Source organism: Mesoplodon mirus (assembly GCF_964341445.2).
Source record: "Mesoplodon mirus genome assembly, chromosome: 5".
NCBI classification, from domain to species: Eukaryota; Metazoa; Chordata; class Mammalia; order Artiodactyla; family Ziphiidae; genus Mesoplodon; species Mesoplodon mirus.
In genome coordinates, this window is record NC_138980.1 from 21,458,829 (window position 1) to 21,477,382 (window position 18,554).

Here is an 18,554-nt window from a genome sequence, read left to right on the forward strand (position 1 = left end):
AGGAAAGAATTCACACTGGAGAAAAGCCTTATAGATGTAATGGATGTGGAAAAGGTTTCATTGCTATTTCACGACTTAACAGACACCAAATAATTCATACTGGTGAGAAGTTTTATAATTGTAATGAATGTGGTAAAGCCTTAAGTTCCCACTCAACACTTATTATTCATGAAAGAATTCATACTGGATAGAAACCAAGTAAATGTAAAGTGTGTGGGAAAGCCTTCAGACAAAGTTCAGCTCTTATTCAACATCAGAGAATGCATACTGGAGAAAGACCCTATAAATGTAATGAGTGTGGAAAACATCCAGGTGTAACTCATCCCTTAGTAATCATCAGAGAATTCACACAGGAGAGAAACCATATCAATGTGAAGAATGTGGGATATCTTTTGGCCAAAGATCAGCTCTTATTCAACATCGAAGGATTCATACAGGAGAGAAACCCTTCAAATGTAATACATGTGGGAAAACTTATAGACAAAGCTCATCACGTATTGCCCATCAGAGAATTCATACTGGAGAGAAACCCTATGAATGTAATACATGTGGGAAACTTTTCAATCACAGGTCATCTCTTACTAATCATCATAAAATTCATATTGAAGAGAACCCCTAGAAAGTAGGTTTGCATGTGTGACATTCTGAAACCAAAGCTCATCAGAATACATGAAAGTGATGTAATAAATGTAATGGATATGAAAAGCCATTCTATGATTTAGTCATCAAATAATAAATTCCAAGGATAAACCTATGTAATAGATAATGAGAAAAGTGGAAATTGTTCAGTCCTATCAGACACTTTATAATAACCTAAAATGAAGACTTCCGGACTGGAGACATTGACTTTGGGCATTTGTAAAGTAATTGTTTTCTCTACAGCATCGCATGCTGCATATCATATGTCATTGTTGTAAACATCTGGGTGATGAGGGGAAGTGTGCACTGGATTTCCTGTTAAACTGTAAACTTAATACTTTTTAAAAAATAACTGACATTGTAATAGTATATAAAAGATGTGGTCAAAGAAAGTATACATTTTTAGAGAAAAGGACCAAATGAAAGTTACAAATGAATTGTAAACTACCTCTGACTTTCTGGGGTTTGTCCTTTTCCTGACTTGATGTCAAACTTTGTGCCTGGATTTCATTTAAAAGTAGAAATAAAAGTCTGTTCTCTTCCTTTGTTCTTCTAGTAATTGCTGTGAATTGGAAATTTTCTACACAATTTTTAATTCTGTTCTCAGAATTACTTTTTTTGCTCTGAAGTCATTTATTATGAAATTATACATGCTATATACTGTGAGCTGTCATCTTAAGTATATTAAATGGAAAAAGAAGCAGTTTTCAAGTTTAAAGCTATTAAATTATATTTAATATATATTATACATATATATTTAATAACATATATTCTAAATTCACAGCAGAAGGGGCTGTCAAAAGTAGTTTAATGAATCTAGCATATGTGCCAAAATATTGGAAGGTACATCAATCACTTCATGAAATAAAGAGTATGTTTTTCCTACTTGGTGTTCTCTAGTGTCAAACAATTTTAAGAAAACAAAAGGAGTAATTTATAAGCAACTCAGTAGTTTGGTTGGTTGGTTGTTTGAGTCCCAGCTTTGGGACATGTACTATGCTGCACACTGGGAATTTTAAGAAAAAAGTCACAGGCCTTCAAGAAGCCATGAATGGAGGAAAGGGGATGGAGGACTATCAGATGAGTAAAGCAAATTATTATGTCACTGTATGTAAGTGTGGTTGTTTTAACAGGCAGATAGATAGGTTGTGACAATATGTTGCAGTGCAAGAAAGTTGTAGAGATGTGGACGTGATGAAGGAGAGATTGAATGTAACCAAGGAAACCTGGTGACATCAGAGAACGCTTTCCAGAGGCAATGATGCCTGAGCCAGGTTTTGAAAGAATAATAAGAACTCTCCAGAGGATGAGATAAGCATTCCAAATAGGAGAGGTAGAGGTGAGTAATAGCATGACACCTTTATGGAAACTCAAGTATAGAACTAATGAGCAGGAGAATGGCAGATGTTAAAGTCTGAGTAGAAGGCAGAGGCCAGAACACAAAGGGCCTATTTGCCATGAAAAGAAGTTTGGATTTTATCCTGAAATTGATGGAGTCAGTTAAAAATGTTAAGTAAGGAACATTGTTCTGGCAATGATGTATAGAGGGTGTGTTTCGTATGAAAGCTGTATAGACTGATGCCTAGAAATCTGGGCTATGGTAATTCAAGTGATAGGTGAACGAGAGTCCAAACTCAAGCAGGGATAGCATATATGGAGAACAGGAGACAAGATAATGGATTAGAAACAAGACATGGTGTTCACAAGCAAAGAGATGAGGTTGGTGAATGAGAAGGCTAAGCTGACTCGAAGGTAGGGTTGCCAGGTATCCTGTGTATACTGGATATGTCTCGTATTGAATGACTTCGAACTGCATCCTCTATTGATTTTGTCAGGTCACCCTTATTGTAATAAGTTGTGCTTTTTCCCAGTAATGAAAATTGAGCAGTTGAAACTATTTTTCTGCTTCAGTAATTGGCACTTAAATGACTTAGGTGGCAATGCTAGCTGAAAATTGTATCTCCACAAAGACCGAAACAATCCCTTATAGTCTCTTTCGTATTTTTGGCGGAGGAAAGACCAAAGTTGGGGGGGGGCGGGGTGGGTGTAGGAGAAGGTAAATAAGAATTGAGAGTCTTCTTTTCCATATTAAAGAAAGGAAAAGACTTCTTTTTGTCACAGTCTCAAGTTGTAAGCAAGTAATCACCATTAATTAGAGATTACTTTGGATCAGTACACATGCTCTGAAAATCAACAGTGGCCATGCTTCTGACAGTTAGCAAGTTAAAGAGACTGCAGCTTCTGAAAGTCAGCCAATTTGTTACTATCCCGTGCCTGTAGACAAGTCAGTCAGCAGATACCTCAGTCTAGTGACCATACTTCTGAAAGTTTGCCAGTCAATAACAGCCTTATTTCAGTGATCACACTAACATAATTGAAAGTCTGTCAATCAATACACACCCCTGCTTCTGAAAATCCACCAATCCTTGAACGAAGCTTCCCAAAACCTTGTATGAGATCAGCTGTGGCTTTCTTTGGGAAGGTTCTTCCTTGCGAATACAGCTCTCGCTTGCAGCCATACATGATGTCCACCTTTTCCGCATCACATCTCAAAGTTCAATTTATTGTTAGTTGGTAACAACTTCTACAGTTCAACCCCAATTTACTGTTATAACTTTAGCCTCGTGAGTGACAAACATAATCATGATGCCATGAGACTATCAAATTCAATATTTTCAATTTCTGTGGTGTTTGCTATCATCTAGTATTTGAATCCCAAATGCAAATGTAAATTCATGATTAATTTTCAGAACATTGGTTATGTATTAAATGAGGGAAAAAATCCTTTTGAAACCTTTTCCACAGCATGAAACTGTTCATTCAATATGAAAAAGTGATAGAAAGTCATTTATAAACCAGTATCTATTAACAGCTAAACCTAAGAGATATAGGATTATCTCAGCTATAAACAGATAAAATACATTTTCTAATTAAAACAAATTCGGATGAAAATAAAATAATCACAGCAGAAGTTGTAATGACTGTCCACCTTGTGTATCATCATTATCAATCTTTTCAGCACAAATGACTGATCAAACATACCAGGAGTATTTTCTGATTCTAAAATTGCAAAAAAATTTTAAGTGCCAGGATAAAATGCTGGAACAATAAAAAAATGTAATAGCTCTATTTACTATTACAGAGATTATTAAAGATCTAAAATGCCTTGTCTTTTTACAACACAGCCCAAGTTGCAAGTAATCACAATACTGAAAAATAAATCCCTTTGCTTGTATGTTTTTGTCGTGAAAAAGGCTTGCTTAGAAGGCTGCTGCTCACTTATTGAGTTCATGAGAAGTGTACTGCTTTCCATAGAGATAATACAAATGCAAATTATGGTGGATGTGCAAAAGTGCAAACAATTTATTCAAAGTTGAATCAAAGTGCAATGGATTCTATGCAGGGTGTTGGCTATCTTGCCCATACTCAACATTTCTGCATAATTCTGCACAGACAACACCTGATATTCTTTCTGTTGACACTGGAGTACTTATTGTGAAGCTGTTGCATTACTTCAGCATTTAAACATTTGAGCAGTTAAAGAATTTTTGTGATTTTGTTTGCATTTCATAATCTTCAACTTTCTAGCATTCCAAAACTTGTTTGGAATTCCTGTTTCAGCTATGACATGTAAACAGCTTGCAAGTGATCGCTTGTATCCTTACAAGAAGAAAAATTTGGGCAGGCTGAAAATCAGTGACTTTGCTTTTATCTTCCTGAGAACTGAGGTTGGTGGGCAAATTGCAACACTGAAATCTGGAGAGACAGGCATATCCAGAAAGATACATCCAAGATCTGCTTACCTGGAACAGAAATTACTGAAGCCATAAACTGGTAGAAAGATTTAAATGCTCATTTTGATAAATTGCTGAAGGTTGTGTGGACTGTCTTGAGAGTGAGAAACTCCTGGGGGGCCACAGTCTTAAGAGTCCCCCACATTTCCATTGTCATTAGATCCAGAAACCCGGTTGGGTTTGCATGGTGGCAACCTGAGAAATATTCCCTCAGGGCTCTAGTGGAAGAAGAGTAACCATTGTAAAATACACCCAGAGTCTTCTCCACCAAAAATGCCTACTCTCCTGGGGAAAAGAGTTTCTAGAGTCTTATGGTAGCTGAGGTAAGGACACTCCTCCCACTTTAGCCCCCTTTAACCTTCCTGTCTCACTAAGGAGGAGAAAACAGTCAAATAGATGGGGTTGGGGGGGGGATTCAAGGAAAAAGATTGGGAATGCTCCAACTAGAGGAGGGAGTATAGGGCAAGGAACTTGGGAAAAAGCTATACCACCCGATAAACATTTGCCCTAGACATAGGCCTACTAAGACTGAGATTTAATTGGAAGATTATATAGAATCCTCCTCCCCCATCCCTACTCCCACCCTTACCCCACAGCTTGCCAACATACCAACAACACTGGATTACAGCAGAAAGAGAGATACAGACTCTCCTTGAGGAGGAGTGTTTAGGGAGTGTTTAGTGTTTTGTCAATAGTGGAGACAAAAACAAGGATACTAGAGGAATTTGAAGTCTCTGGCACGTATGGCTGCCTTACTCCTAGCCAAATTAACATAAATCTAGCGGGATAAAGCACCATGACCATGTGCGCTTTATCCCAGAAATTGAAGATGTGTACAGCATAAAAAAAGCAATCAATATAATACATTGCATTAGTAGAATGAGAGCAAAACACACACACACACACACACACACACACACACACACACACAACCATCTTGATGCAGGAAAAACATTTCACAAAATGCAAAATCCAGTCATGTAAAATTACTGAACAATTCAGGAATAGAAGGGAATTTCCTTAACATGATAAAGTACAGTGAGGAAAAATCCACAGCTAACATCATGTTGAATAGTGAAACACTGACAGCTTTCCCCCTAAGATTAGGAGCAAGAGAAGGGTGCCTGATTTTGCCACTTCTATTCAACACTGTACTGGAAGTTGTAGTCCGAGCAGTTAGGCAAGGAAAAGAAATAAAAGGCATCCCAATTAGAAAGGAAGAATTTCTCAATTTGCAAATGACATGACTTTATATATAGAAAAGCTGAACAACTACCAAAATTCAATTAGAATTCATAAATGAGTTTAGCAGTATTTCAGGATATAAGGTCAACATGTAAAAATCAGTTTTATTTCTATATGCTAATAATAGAAAATTTAAAAGGAAATTAAAGCAATTTCATGTATAATAGCATCAAAAATGATAACATACTTAAGGAGAAATTTAACCAATTAGGTCCAAGACTTGCACACTGAAAACTACAAAGCACTGTTGAAATATATTAAAGAAGACCTAGACCTAGACCTAAATAAATGGAAAGATACTTGATATTCATGGATTGGAAGACATAGTTAAAATGACACTACTACCAAAATGATTTACAAATTCAATGCAAATCACTATCAAAATTCCAAAAGCGTTTTTGCAGAAGTGGAAAAGCAGATCCTAAAATTCATATGCAATTGCAAGGGATCCCACATAGTGGAAATAATTTAGAAGAAGAACACATTTGGAAGAAGAACACTTCCCAAGTTCAAAACTTACTACAAAGCTACAGGAATCAAAACAATGTGGTATTGGCATATAGAAAAACGTATAGCTCAGTGGAATCAAGTTGAGAGCCTACGTATCTATGGTCAATTGATTTTTGACAAGACTAAAAAGACCATTCAATGGGGGAAAATATAGTCTCTTCAATGACTCGTGCTGAGACTACTGGATATCCACATGCAAAAGAATGTATCTGACCCATACCTCACAACACATACAAAAATTAACTCCAAATGAATCAAAACCTAAATGTAAGTGCTAAAACTATTTTAAAAACTATAAAATTCTTAGAAGGAAACATAGGTGAAACTCTGCATGACCTTGAATAGGGCAACATTTTCATAGATATGACACAAAACACAAGCAAACAAATTCAATCAAAATTAAAACTTAAAAAGAAAAATTAAAATTTTATGTATCAAAAGACACTATCAACAGAATTAAAAGACAACTCACAGAATGGAAAAAGATATTTGCAAATATTTTCTAAAAGCCTCATGTCTGAAATATTTTTTTTAACTCATAATTTGACACAATCCAAGTAAAAAACACAATCCAATTAAAAAGGGGCAAAGTAATTGAATAGACATTTTCCTAAGGAAGATATACAAATAGCTAATAACCAAATGAAAAGATGTCTGACATCATTAGTCATAATGCAAGAAATGCAAATCAAAACCACAACGAGATATCATATCACACCCATTAGGATGGCTATTTTTTTAATAACAAATATTGGTAAGGATGTGGAGAAATTGAACCCTTTGGCATTAATGGTGGGAATGTTAAATGGTGCAGCTGCTGTGGGAAACAGTTTGGTGGTGTTAAATACAGAATTACCATAGACCAAGAAATTCAACTCCTAGGTATATACCCAAGAGAATTGAAAACATTTGTTCCCATAAAAACCTGTTCACTACTGTTCATAGAAGCACTATTCACAATAGCCAAAGGATGGAAATAATGCAGTATCCATCACTCAATGAATGGATAAACAAAAGGTAGTATATCCATACAATGAAATATTATTCAGCAAGAAAAAGGAATAAAATGCTGATACATGCCACAACATGGATGAATCTTGTAAACATTATGCTAAGTGAAGGAAGCCAGACACAAGACCACGTATGATTCCATTTATGTGAAATATCCAGAATAGGCAAATCCAAGAGACAGTAGATTAATGGTTTCCAGTGCTGGGGAACAAATGAATGAGGAGTGATTGCTTCATTGGTACAGGGTTTTCTTTGGGGGATGATGAAAATGTTCTGGGGCTACATAGTGGTGAGGGTTGTGCAAAAGTGATTGTACTAAATGTCACCAACTTGTGTTGACTGAAAACAAATAGACTGCCAGATATTTCTCCAGAAAAAGTAGGTTTATTCAGCAGAGAATTACAGTTCAGGGTCTGCAACCGTGGCAAGTCACATGCAAGTTCCCCAAATAGTGAGAGAAGTAGAACTCAGACATCATCTGCTTCAATTCTGGGAAATCTTTATTTTCAGGTCACCAGATGATGTACAGGTCCAGTCAGGGTGGGAATTTTAGAGTCTTCAGTAAGAGTGGGTTGTTATTTGGTCCAAACCAGAGCATTCTCTTGTTATCAAAAAAAAAAATATTGAATTTCCAGTCTTGTTTTTCCTTTTTTCAGGCCAATTGTTGAAATTCTCTGGTCCAGTTTTCCTCAGTTATCATTTGGGGAACTATCCCTTTGGACCATGACAGAGGTTTGGCTGTTTTTGGTCCCTTTAATAGCAGCATTCCTTGTGGAAATGTCAGTAAGATAAATTTCCCTTAGCTTCTAGAGAGTCAAGTTTAGAATGTCCTGAAATCTTAATGGCTAAAGTGGCAGGTAAAAGTGTTGCATCCAATAACACCTAAACATAGGGGCCATTTTCAATTTTATTTCAGCTGGAAGTAAGGAAACCATGTTGCTTCTACCACATTCCAAAAGCATGAGCTACACCAAAAGCATATCTAGTATCAGTGTAAGTATTGGCAGTTTTGCCCTTGGCTAAAGTACAGGCCTGGGTAAGAGCTCAAGCCTGTGTAGGCCTATTAGGCTGAATTACCCATAAGTAAAGATGCTGCCTCAACCACCTCAAAGGAAGTTGCAGTAGAATACCCAGCACGATATTTGCCACTGTCACCTTTTAAATAAGAACCATGGGTGAACCATGAGAAACCACTGTTACCCAAAGGAATTTCCTGCAAATCATCAAGTGAAGTCAAGAGGAGGTTCTTCAGGGCTTCCCTGGTGGTGCAGTAGTTAAGAGGCTGCCTGCCAATGCAGGCAACATGGGTTCGAGCCCTGGTCCAGGAAGATCCCACATGCCACAGAGCAGCTAAGCCTGTGTGCCACAACTACTGAGCCTGTGCTTTAGAGCCAGCGAGCCACAACTACTGAGCCCGTGTGCCACAACTACTGAAGCCCACGCTCCTAGAGCCTGTGCTTCACAAGACAAGCCAGCACAATGATAAGCCCGTGCACCGCATCAAAGAATAGCCCCCGCTCGCCGCAACTAGAGAAAGCCCTTTCACAACAACGAAGACCCAATGCAGCCAAAAATAAATAAATAAATAAAATAAATTTCTAAAACAAGAGAAAGAGGAGATCCTTCAGTGTTAAGCAGTTGTGAGGGACTTCATTGGTGATGGACGGGAAAAGAGTAGTAGTGCTAAGGTTATTACAACATAAAAGAGTTATATGAGGAGCAGTTAACAAAAGGACTTCATAGGAGGTGAGGTGGCTAACTGAGAAATGTTGAGTGTGATGAGAATTCAGGAGGGTTTCTACTGCATGAGGTACAAGGATGATTAAAGGGAATCCCACAATGATTTTCTTGGCGGCCTCAACCAAAAGGGCAGTGGCTGTAATGGCTCTAAGGTGTGCCACAGGGTCCACCTGCTGGCTATAATACCCTATGGGTCAGTGGTATCCCAAGGGCATTCCCTTCCTTTTCATATACAAAAAAGAAAAAGAGGATCTGATAACTGGGATTCCCAAGGGCAGGTGGGTTTCTCAAGCTCTCATTTAAGGCCTGAAAGTTTGTTTATGCTGTTTGGCTCTTCCCATAAAACTGGGTCAGAGTTGTTGTTGTTGAGTAAGACACACAGAGGTTTGTCTTTAAGAGAGAAATTTGACTACTAAGAACCTGCTGTATAAAATAACTAATTAAATTTAATTTAAAAAATAGAGAACTTTGGAATAGACTTTCAGCAATAACTGACTAGCCTGAGAAAACCTTGCAGTCAATGCTTAGATTGGGGTTTTGGGAAACTCAGGACACCATGAAAGCTATCTGGAACTAGGTATAGCTTTTGTTCTGATATCAGATGCCCTAAATCTCAAACCTGGGTTTGGGCAAATGGCAATATTTCCTTGGCAACCTTGTGTCCCTTTAAGACTAAAAGCTTTAGGAAGTGGGTGCTGTCTTCCTGTGAAGCGGTCTGAGGAGAGCAAAGAAGCAAATCATCCACATGTTGCAACAAAATAGAACTTCTGGGAACTTTACATTATCCAGATCAGCCTTGAGAAGTTTTGAGAAATAAGAGCTCAGTAAAACCCTGAGTCATTACTGTCACGGTGAATTGTTTTTCTTCCAAGTGAAGGCAAAAACGATAGACAATAGTCCATCTTCATCAACTGGAATACTACAGAATGTACTTCATAAATCAAATGACAATAAAAAATTTACATCCAGTGGGAATGGATGTTAGTGAAATATGAGGATTAGGAGCAACAGGGTGTGGAGGGATGACAATGTTGTTTATTGCTCTGAAGTCCTGAACAAACCTCCACCCTCGGCCCTTGGGTTTCTTCATTAGTAAAATAAGGGTATTGCAGGAACTCTTACAAGAAATAGAGTCTTTGAGACTTGTAATGTCCTATTATGGGTTTTATGCCATGAAAGGCTTCTTTACTTATAGCATGTTGATTAATTCTGGGAGAGGTTTTGAGGGATCTATTTGAATTGATGCACTGTGAATTTTGCCAATATCAGTTGGAGATTTTGCCTATAAGGGAGGTGGTTGTGGATTCAATAGGGACAAAGGATCAGTGTTCCCAGAATCAGCTCAGAGACAGAGCTGATAAAAGATGTCAGAGTCATTTAATTCATCTGGTTGGCTGCTTTGATAACTACTATCAAATTCCAAAATTATTTTCCCCTTTCAGGGGAGAGAAATTTTAGCATGATGCTTCTGTAAGAAGTCTCAGCCTAATATAAATGGATAGCGGCAGAGGAACTAAGGAGAAAAGAGTGTGCGTTTCTCAAAGGGCCTAAACGAAAGGGAATCAGTTCACAGGCAGGAACCTCTTGAGGTTCATTAAAGATGTAAATTCCTCAGCAAATCTGTGAGGATCTTTGGTTACTTTGGGACACTCTTTAACTATGGCTCACAGTTCAGTTTTAGCCCAAGGAATATTTAAAGTTAAGGGTTTAACCTCTGGATCCTCAGAAAGCTCAATTCTAAAGGGACAGGTTCTGATAGATTCAGAGGAAAATGGGGTGAGGAGATTTTCAGGGGGAAAGGGAAGTTCAGCGAGGGAGTTAGTGTGGAGGAACTGAGGGTACAGAGGAGGAATAGGCAGTATAAAGGGGAAGGAAAAAGATGGCCCTGAAGGCAGGGCCTGAGCACAAGGTCCCAGAGGAGGGAAACAAGATGGCGCTAAAGGCAGAGCCTGAGACAAAGAGGCTGCAGAAGAAGAACGTGAGGCTTCAGAAGCTATTTTTTCCTTCTTTAATCATTTGTTTGCCTCAATTAACCTTAAAATCTTATTTTGCAGAGAGGCAATTTTAGGCTCCTGCTAACATTTGGAAGCCTCAAAATACCAATAAAAATAAGTGTTTTGTTCAGTTTTAGAAGTTTTATAGGTAAGGTTGTTCAGTGGGGTTTTAAGAAAGGTAAGTTTGGGGATTTCAAAGGTTTCCCGTAATTGCCTTTGGTTAGGTTAGTCTAATTTCAGAGTGCAGTGAGCAGCAGCTGGAAGCAAGACCATGATTGAACCCTGATTGCAGCAGTGAGAGTGCCAGATCTTAAGCACTAGATCAGGAGGGCCAGCGGATAACTTCTGAGCCCCATTTCTTGTCTGCCTTGAAAAAAATTTTGACAAGGAGACAGAAGGTAGAGAGGAAAGTAGGCATATATTAGAAAAGCAGAGTACATGCCAACACAGGCAAGGTTGAGTTCAGAGAAAAGTCACGCCTCTGGGAAGTTTAAATCATTTGTAAGGGGGCAGTCTTCCAGGTCTTTGTTTTTCTCTGGCCAATCATCTTGCTTTGTCCTTTGACTCAGGGCCCACCCCTATGTGCACCCCTATGTGCACACGCATACTTTAGCCAAGATGGATTTTAGCACAAGGACCTTTGGGAAGTTAGTAAAACTTAGTATAGTCTGGTGTCCCCTCCCTTTTTTTTTTTTTTTTTAAACATCTTTTTAAATTAATTAATTATTATTATTTTTTTTTTTTTTGCTGTGTTGGGTCTTCGTTTCTGTGCGAGGGCTTTCTCTAGTTATGGCAAGTGGGGACCACTCTTCATCGCGGTGCACAGGCCTCTCACTGTCGCGGCCTCTCTTGTTGCGGAGCACAGGCTCCAGACGTGCAGGCTCAGCAGTTGTGGCTCACGGGCCCAGCTACTCCACGGCATGTGGGATCTTCCCAGACCAGGGCTCGAACCCGTGTCCCCTGCATTGGCAGGCAGATTCTCAACCACTGCGCCACCAGGGAAGCCCTCCGCTCCCTTTTTGACCCCCGAGGATCCTATCTGCGCATGTGCAGTCAAGATCTCCCTGACCCCAAGGATGAGAAATATGTGACCTCTTGATCTTTTGCCCAGGCAGTGCTTAGCCTATTCCTGTTGTTATTTCTATCTTGAAGTATAAACAGGAGGCTGGCTGTAAATGTCTAATCTGGAGCCCATCTCTACCCTGCCTCAAGAAATATGTACAGGAGGCTAGTTGTAAATGTGTGGCCTGGGGCCCATCTATCTCCTGCCTCAGGTCCACCTAGAAATGCACATGAGGAAGGACCACAGATTTTAAACATAAAATCAGCCAGGGCCCCTGTGGTTGAGGGGTGGGGGGGGAATGCTCCTTCAAAATGTTTAGATAACTGGGATCCTATTTCCCAGAGGTCTTTCTCTAGAATAGAAGGATAAATTACAAAAAACCCTAACAGCTCAAACAGCCTGTAGGCCTAACACCAGCCAGTTCCAAGGGCACGGCCTAGCTCTGAAAGACTCAGGCCAACTGCTTAACAGCACAGATCCAACAGAAGAGCCCCTGTTCCAATGGGAATCAGGCTGAAGGCAAGGGAATTCCAGTTGGAGCAGCCTGATTGCAAAAGAGCCGGGTCAATGTGCCAAATAAACAAGGCTTTAATCAGAGAGGACAAAGCCTTAATATAGATCCTGAATAAAACCGGGAGAGCCTCAAAGTAAAGAGGGCAGAAGCTCAGATCCAGGAGAAAGACCTACCCTCAAACCCCAGGGTCCCAGCAGGCATCAATGAGGTTAGTGTTGGTATCACACTTGTTTGCTTGCCCACCTTCCAGTTGTTGGGGGTCTTCTCTGGGTCCCTGTGTGGGCCAAAATTGTTGACCTAAAATAGACTGCAAGTTATTTCTCCAGCAAAAATGGGTTTACTCATGATCATCAAAGAACTGCAATTTGGCGTCTGCAACCATGGCAAGTCACGTGCAAGTCTTTCACATAAGGAGAGAGGGGGAAAGGAAGTTGGGAGGGTTTTAGTAAACAAAGAGTTCCTTAGAGGAATTGAGAATTAAGAGTCTAGTGGCTTCTCATTTACTGAATTGTGACAATCGTTCGTTGGCTGAGCTCTTGCCAGACAAGAGGAGGAAGTCTTCTTCCTTTGGGGTTCCACTATGGTTGTAGAGTGTGAGAGCTTCCCCTTCTGGCCTCCTGGCTCTATTTTAGTTGAGGTTTCTGTTTATTAATTTTTTTTAAGATTTGTTTATTTTTGGCTACGTCGGGCCTTAGTTGCGGCACGTGGGATCTTTGCTTGGGGCACGCGGGATCTTTCGACGTGGTGTACGGGCTCTTCGTTGTGGTGCGCGGGTTTCTCTCTAGTTGTGGGGTGCGGGTTTTCTCTCTCTAGTTGGGCTCCAGGGAATGTGGGCTCTGTAGTTTCCGGCATGCTGGCTCTAGTTGAGGTGCACGAGCTCAGTAGTTGTGGCATGCGGGCTTAGTTGCCACGCAGTGTCTGGGATCCCAGTTCCTCAAGCAGGGATCAAACCTGTGTCCCCTTCATTGCAAGGGGGATTCTTTACCACTGGACCATTAGGGAATTCCCCTGTTTATTAATTTTTACAGGCATCATCATCCTTTGATTGAGCATTACTGGGCCTCCTGTCCCTCCTGGCAAAGTTGCAGCAGGTGCTTCTTCCTTCAGTTTCTTTGACCATCATAACATAGATATATGTTATTATCTCTGTGTCTCCTTCATTGCTTTCTGCACATGTCCTAGGAGATATTTGTCAAAAACAAAACACTTCTCCTCTGTGTCGATCCCACTTTCACAAGTCTTCCTCTTAAACAACTTTTACTGTCATTCACACACACACACACATGCACACACACAAACATGTCACTTGATTTTCACTTTCCTAACAATAAAGAATATAAGGCAAAAAATATATGAGAATTGTATCACTGGTCCAATATTGCTTTTCAGGGGGAGATTATGAGCTTTGTGAGAACTTCACTTGAATGTGTGGCCAACTATAGGGCTCCATTCACTAGTCCTGAAGGTGAAAAATCCTTCGAGGAGGTCGAGACTTTGGGCTTGTTTGGGAAATCCCAGGTGATTGCTGGGGCTCTGCCAGGTCCCTTGGGTGTGTACCAAGGACACGTTGATAGGCCACTTAGGAAGGTGTAGTCACTGGCATACCAGGATGTGGTTGTAGCACTCCAACCTGGGCTCAGTGGCCCTTCCCCATGGGACTAACTCTTGGTGCTGAAGGGAGCCATTGTGCCCTGAGGAAGATTCCCAAGAGCTCCAGATCCCCCAAGGATGCCAAGACCTTCAGTGGCTCTCCTCCAGAGAGCAGACAGAAGAAGCAGACCCAGGCTCACCAAGGGCTCTGGGGGCTGCCACTGGGGTTTTCATCTATGGGCAGGGAGCTTCCTGGGACGGAATGACCCTAACCCTCATCCCCCCTCTCCCTGTTCCCCATCTGCCACAGGATGCTAGCAACTACTTCACACTGTTTGAGGGCATGGAAGTCTCCAGGAGTCTCAGTGGAATACCATGATGCCCTGTTGGCATGATGACCCAGAAGCCAAGGGCACCTCTTACCCCACATTCCCCCAGAAACCAGTCAGGGGAGTCAAGATGCCCTAGATTCTAGGATGTGTCTCAGGAGCACCTGACTTATGCTCATAATTTCCTCTATCTTGTACAAAGGAAATAGTATATTTATAACTGATATATAAGGCTCTTGTCTAATTTGGTCATCAGTGTCTTCTCTGGATATGCTTCTATTGATTAATTTATTCTTGTTATTGTTGGAACTGAAGGATTTTATTTTTGAACTGGGACAAATGCTGTCGATTTTAATTATTTTTTAAAAATTCATGTATAATAGCTCAGAGGAAGAAGGTTGTCATCATGAACCTTTATATATGGTGAGCCCCCAAAACAACCATTGAACTTGGGGAAATAATTTATTTGTCCATCTTTTAACAGAATTCAGGGAAAAAATAAGACATAACTCTAATTTTTTTAAATCCTCATTGCCCTTTGCCTCTAGGTTTCTTTCTATACATTGAACAGATCATCTTCCTACCACTTCAGGACCTAGGCATCACCTGTCCTTGGAATGTTCTCCAACAAGAAACTTTTTTTGTCAATTTGTTTGTTTTTTTTAAATTTTTTATTGGCGTATAGTTGATGTAAAATGTTGTGTTACTTTCTGCTGTACAGCAAAGTGAATCAGTTACACATATATCTGCTCTTTTTTAGATTCTTTTCCCATATAGGTCATAACAGAGTACTGAGTAGAGTTCTCTGTGCTATATAGTAGGCCCTTATTAGTTATCTATTTTATATATAGTACTATGTATGTGTCAATCCCAATTTCCCAATTTGTCCCCTCCCCCATTTCCCCCTGGTAACCATAAGTTTGTTTTCTACATCTGTGACTCTATTTCTGTTTTGTAAATGAGTTCCTTTGTACCATTTTTTAGATCCACATATAAGCACTATCATATGATATTTGTCTTTCTCTCTCTGACTTACTTCACTCAGTATGACAATCTCGAAGTCCATCCATGTTGCTGAAAAAGACATTATTTCATTCTTTTTCATGGCTGAGTAATATTCCATTGTATATATATATATATATATATATATATATATATATATATATATATATATATATATATATATATATATATATATATATACCCTATCTTCTTATGCACTCCTCTGTCGATGGACATTTAGATTGCTTCCATGTCTTGGCTATTGTAACTAGTGCTACAATGAATATTGGGGTGCACGTAACATTTCAAATTATGGTTTTCTCCAGATATATGCCCAGGGGTGGGATTTCTGGATCATATGGTAGTTCTATATTTAGTTTTTTAAAGAACCTCCATACTGTTCTCCATAATGGTTGTACCACTTTACATTCCCACCAACAGTGTAGGAGGGTGCCCTTTTCTCCACAACCTTTCCAGCATTTGTTGTTTGTAGACTTTTTGATGATGGCCATTCTGACTGGTGTGAGAGGACACCCCATTGTAGCTTTCTTTCTCAATTGGGGTATAGTTGTTTTACAATGTTGTGTTAGTTTCTACTGTACACAGTAGAAGTGTAGAGTTCCCTGTGCTTTACTGCAGGTTCTCATTAGTTCCTCATTGTAGTTTTGACTTGCATTTCTCTTAGAATTAGTGACGTTGAACATCTTTTCATGTGGTTTTTGGCCACCTGTATGTCTTCTTTGGAGAAATGTCTATTTACGTCTTCTGCCTATTTTGTGATTGGGTTGTTTGTTTTTTTGACATAGACCTGCATGAGCTGTTTGTATATTTTGGAGATTAATCCCTTGACAGTCACTTCATTAGCAAATATTTTCTCCCATTCTGTGGGTTATCTTTTCATTTTGTTTATGGTTTCCTTTGCTGTGCTAAAGCTTTTCAGTTTAATTAGGTCCCATTTGTTTATTTTTGTTTTTATTTTCACTACTCTAGGAGGTGGATCAAGAAAGATATTGCTGCAATTTATGTCAGAGAGTGTTCTGCCTATGTTTTCCTCTAAGAGTTTTATAGCCTTGTATTTAGGTCTCTAATCCATTTTGAGTTTATTTTTGTGTATGGTGTGAGAAAATGTTCTAATTCCATTCTTTTACATGTAGCTGTCCAGTTTCCTCAGCACCACTTATTGAAGAGGAGTCTTTTCTCCATTGTATATTCTTGACTCCTTTATCAAAGATAAGGTGACCATATGTGTGTGAGTTTATCTCTGGGCTTTCTATCCTGTTCCATTGATCTATATTTCTGTTTTTGTGCCAGTACCATACTGTCTTGATTACTGTAGCTTTGTAGTATAGTCTGAAGTCAGGGAGCCTGATTCCTCCAGCTCCGTTTTTCTTTCTCAAGATTGCTTTGGCTATTCAGGGTCTTTTGTGTTTCCATTAAAAATTGTAAAAGTTTTTGTTCTAATTCTGTAAAAAATGCCATTGATAATTTGATAGGTATTGCATTGAATCTGTAGATTGCGTTGGGTAGTGTAGTCATTTTCACAATGTTGATTCTTCCGACCCAAAAACATGGTATATCTCTCCATCTGTTTGTGTCATCTTTGATTCCTTTCATCTTATAGTTTTCTGAGTGCAGGTCTTTTGCCTCCTGAGGTAAGTTTATTCCTAGGTATTTTATTCTTTTTGATGCAATGGTAAATAGGATTGTTTCTTTAATTTCTCTTTGTGATCTTTCATTGTTAGTGCGTAAGAATGCAAGAGATTTCTGTATGTTAATTTTGTATCCTGCAACTTTACCGAATTCATTGATGAGCTCTAGTAGTTTTCTGCTGCCTTCTTTAGGATTTTCTATGTTTAGTATCATGTCATCTGCAAACAGTGACAGTTTGACTTCTTCCTTTCCAGTTTGTATTCCTTTTATTTCTTTTTCTTCTCTGATTGCTGTGGCTAGGACTTCCAAAACTATGTTGAATAAAGCGGTGAGAGTGGACATCCTTGTCTTATTCCTGACCTTAGAGGAAATGCTTTCAGTTTTTCACCCTTGAGTAGTATGTTATATAATACATAATTTTTAGGTATGGCCTTTATTATGTTGAATTATATTCCCTCTATACCCACTTTGTGGGGAGTTTTTATAATACACAGATTTTGAATTTTGTCAAAAGCTATACCTGCATCTATTGAGATGATCATGAGTTCTTTATTCTTCAGCTTGTTAATGTGGTACATCACATTGATTTGTGGATGTTAAAAATCCTTGTATCCCTGGGATAAATCCCACTTGATTATGGTGTATGATCCATCTGATGTATTGTTGGATTTAGCTTGCTAATATTTTTTGAGTATTTTTGCATGTATGTTTATCAGTGATACTGGCCTCTAATATTCTTTTTTTGTGTGTGATACCTTTTTCTGTTTTGGTATCAGGGTGATGCTGGCCTCATAGAATAGGTTTGGAAGAATTCCTTTCTCTGCAGTTTTTTGGAATAGTGTGAGAAGGATGGGTGCTAACTCTTCTCTAAATAGTTCATAGAATTCACCTGTGAAGCCGTCTGGTCCTAGAATTTGTTTGTCGGAAGTTTTTTTTAAAAAATAAATGTATTTATTTATTTATTTATTTATTTATTTATTTATTTATTCTTAGTTGTGTTGGGTCTTCATTGGTTCACGCGGGCTTTCTCTAGTTGTGACGAGCACGAGCTACTCTTCATTGCAGTGCATGGGCTTCTCATTGCAGTGGCTTCTCTTGTTGCAGAGCATGGGCTCTAGGCACATGGGCTTCAGTAGTTGTGGTACGTGGGCTCAGTAGTTGTGGTTCCCAGGCTCTAGAGCATAAGCTCAGTAGTTGTGGCACACGGGTTTAGTTGCCCTGCGGCATGTGGGATCTTCCTGGACAAGGGCTCAAACCTGTGTCCCCTGCAATGGCAGGTGGATTCTTAACCACTGCACCACCAGGGAAGTCCCTGTTGGGAGTTTTTTTAATTTTTCTTTATTTTTTCAATTTCATTAATAGTAATTTGTCTGTTCACATTTTCTATTTCTTTCTGTTTCACATTGTACATTTTGGTAATTTGTCCCTTTCTTCTAGGTTTTCCGTTTTATTGGCATATAGTTTTTCATAGCA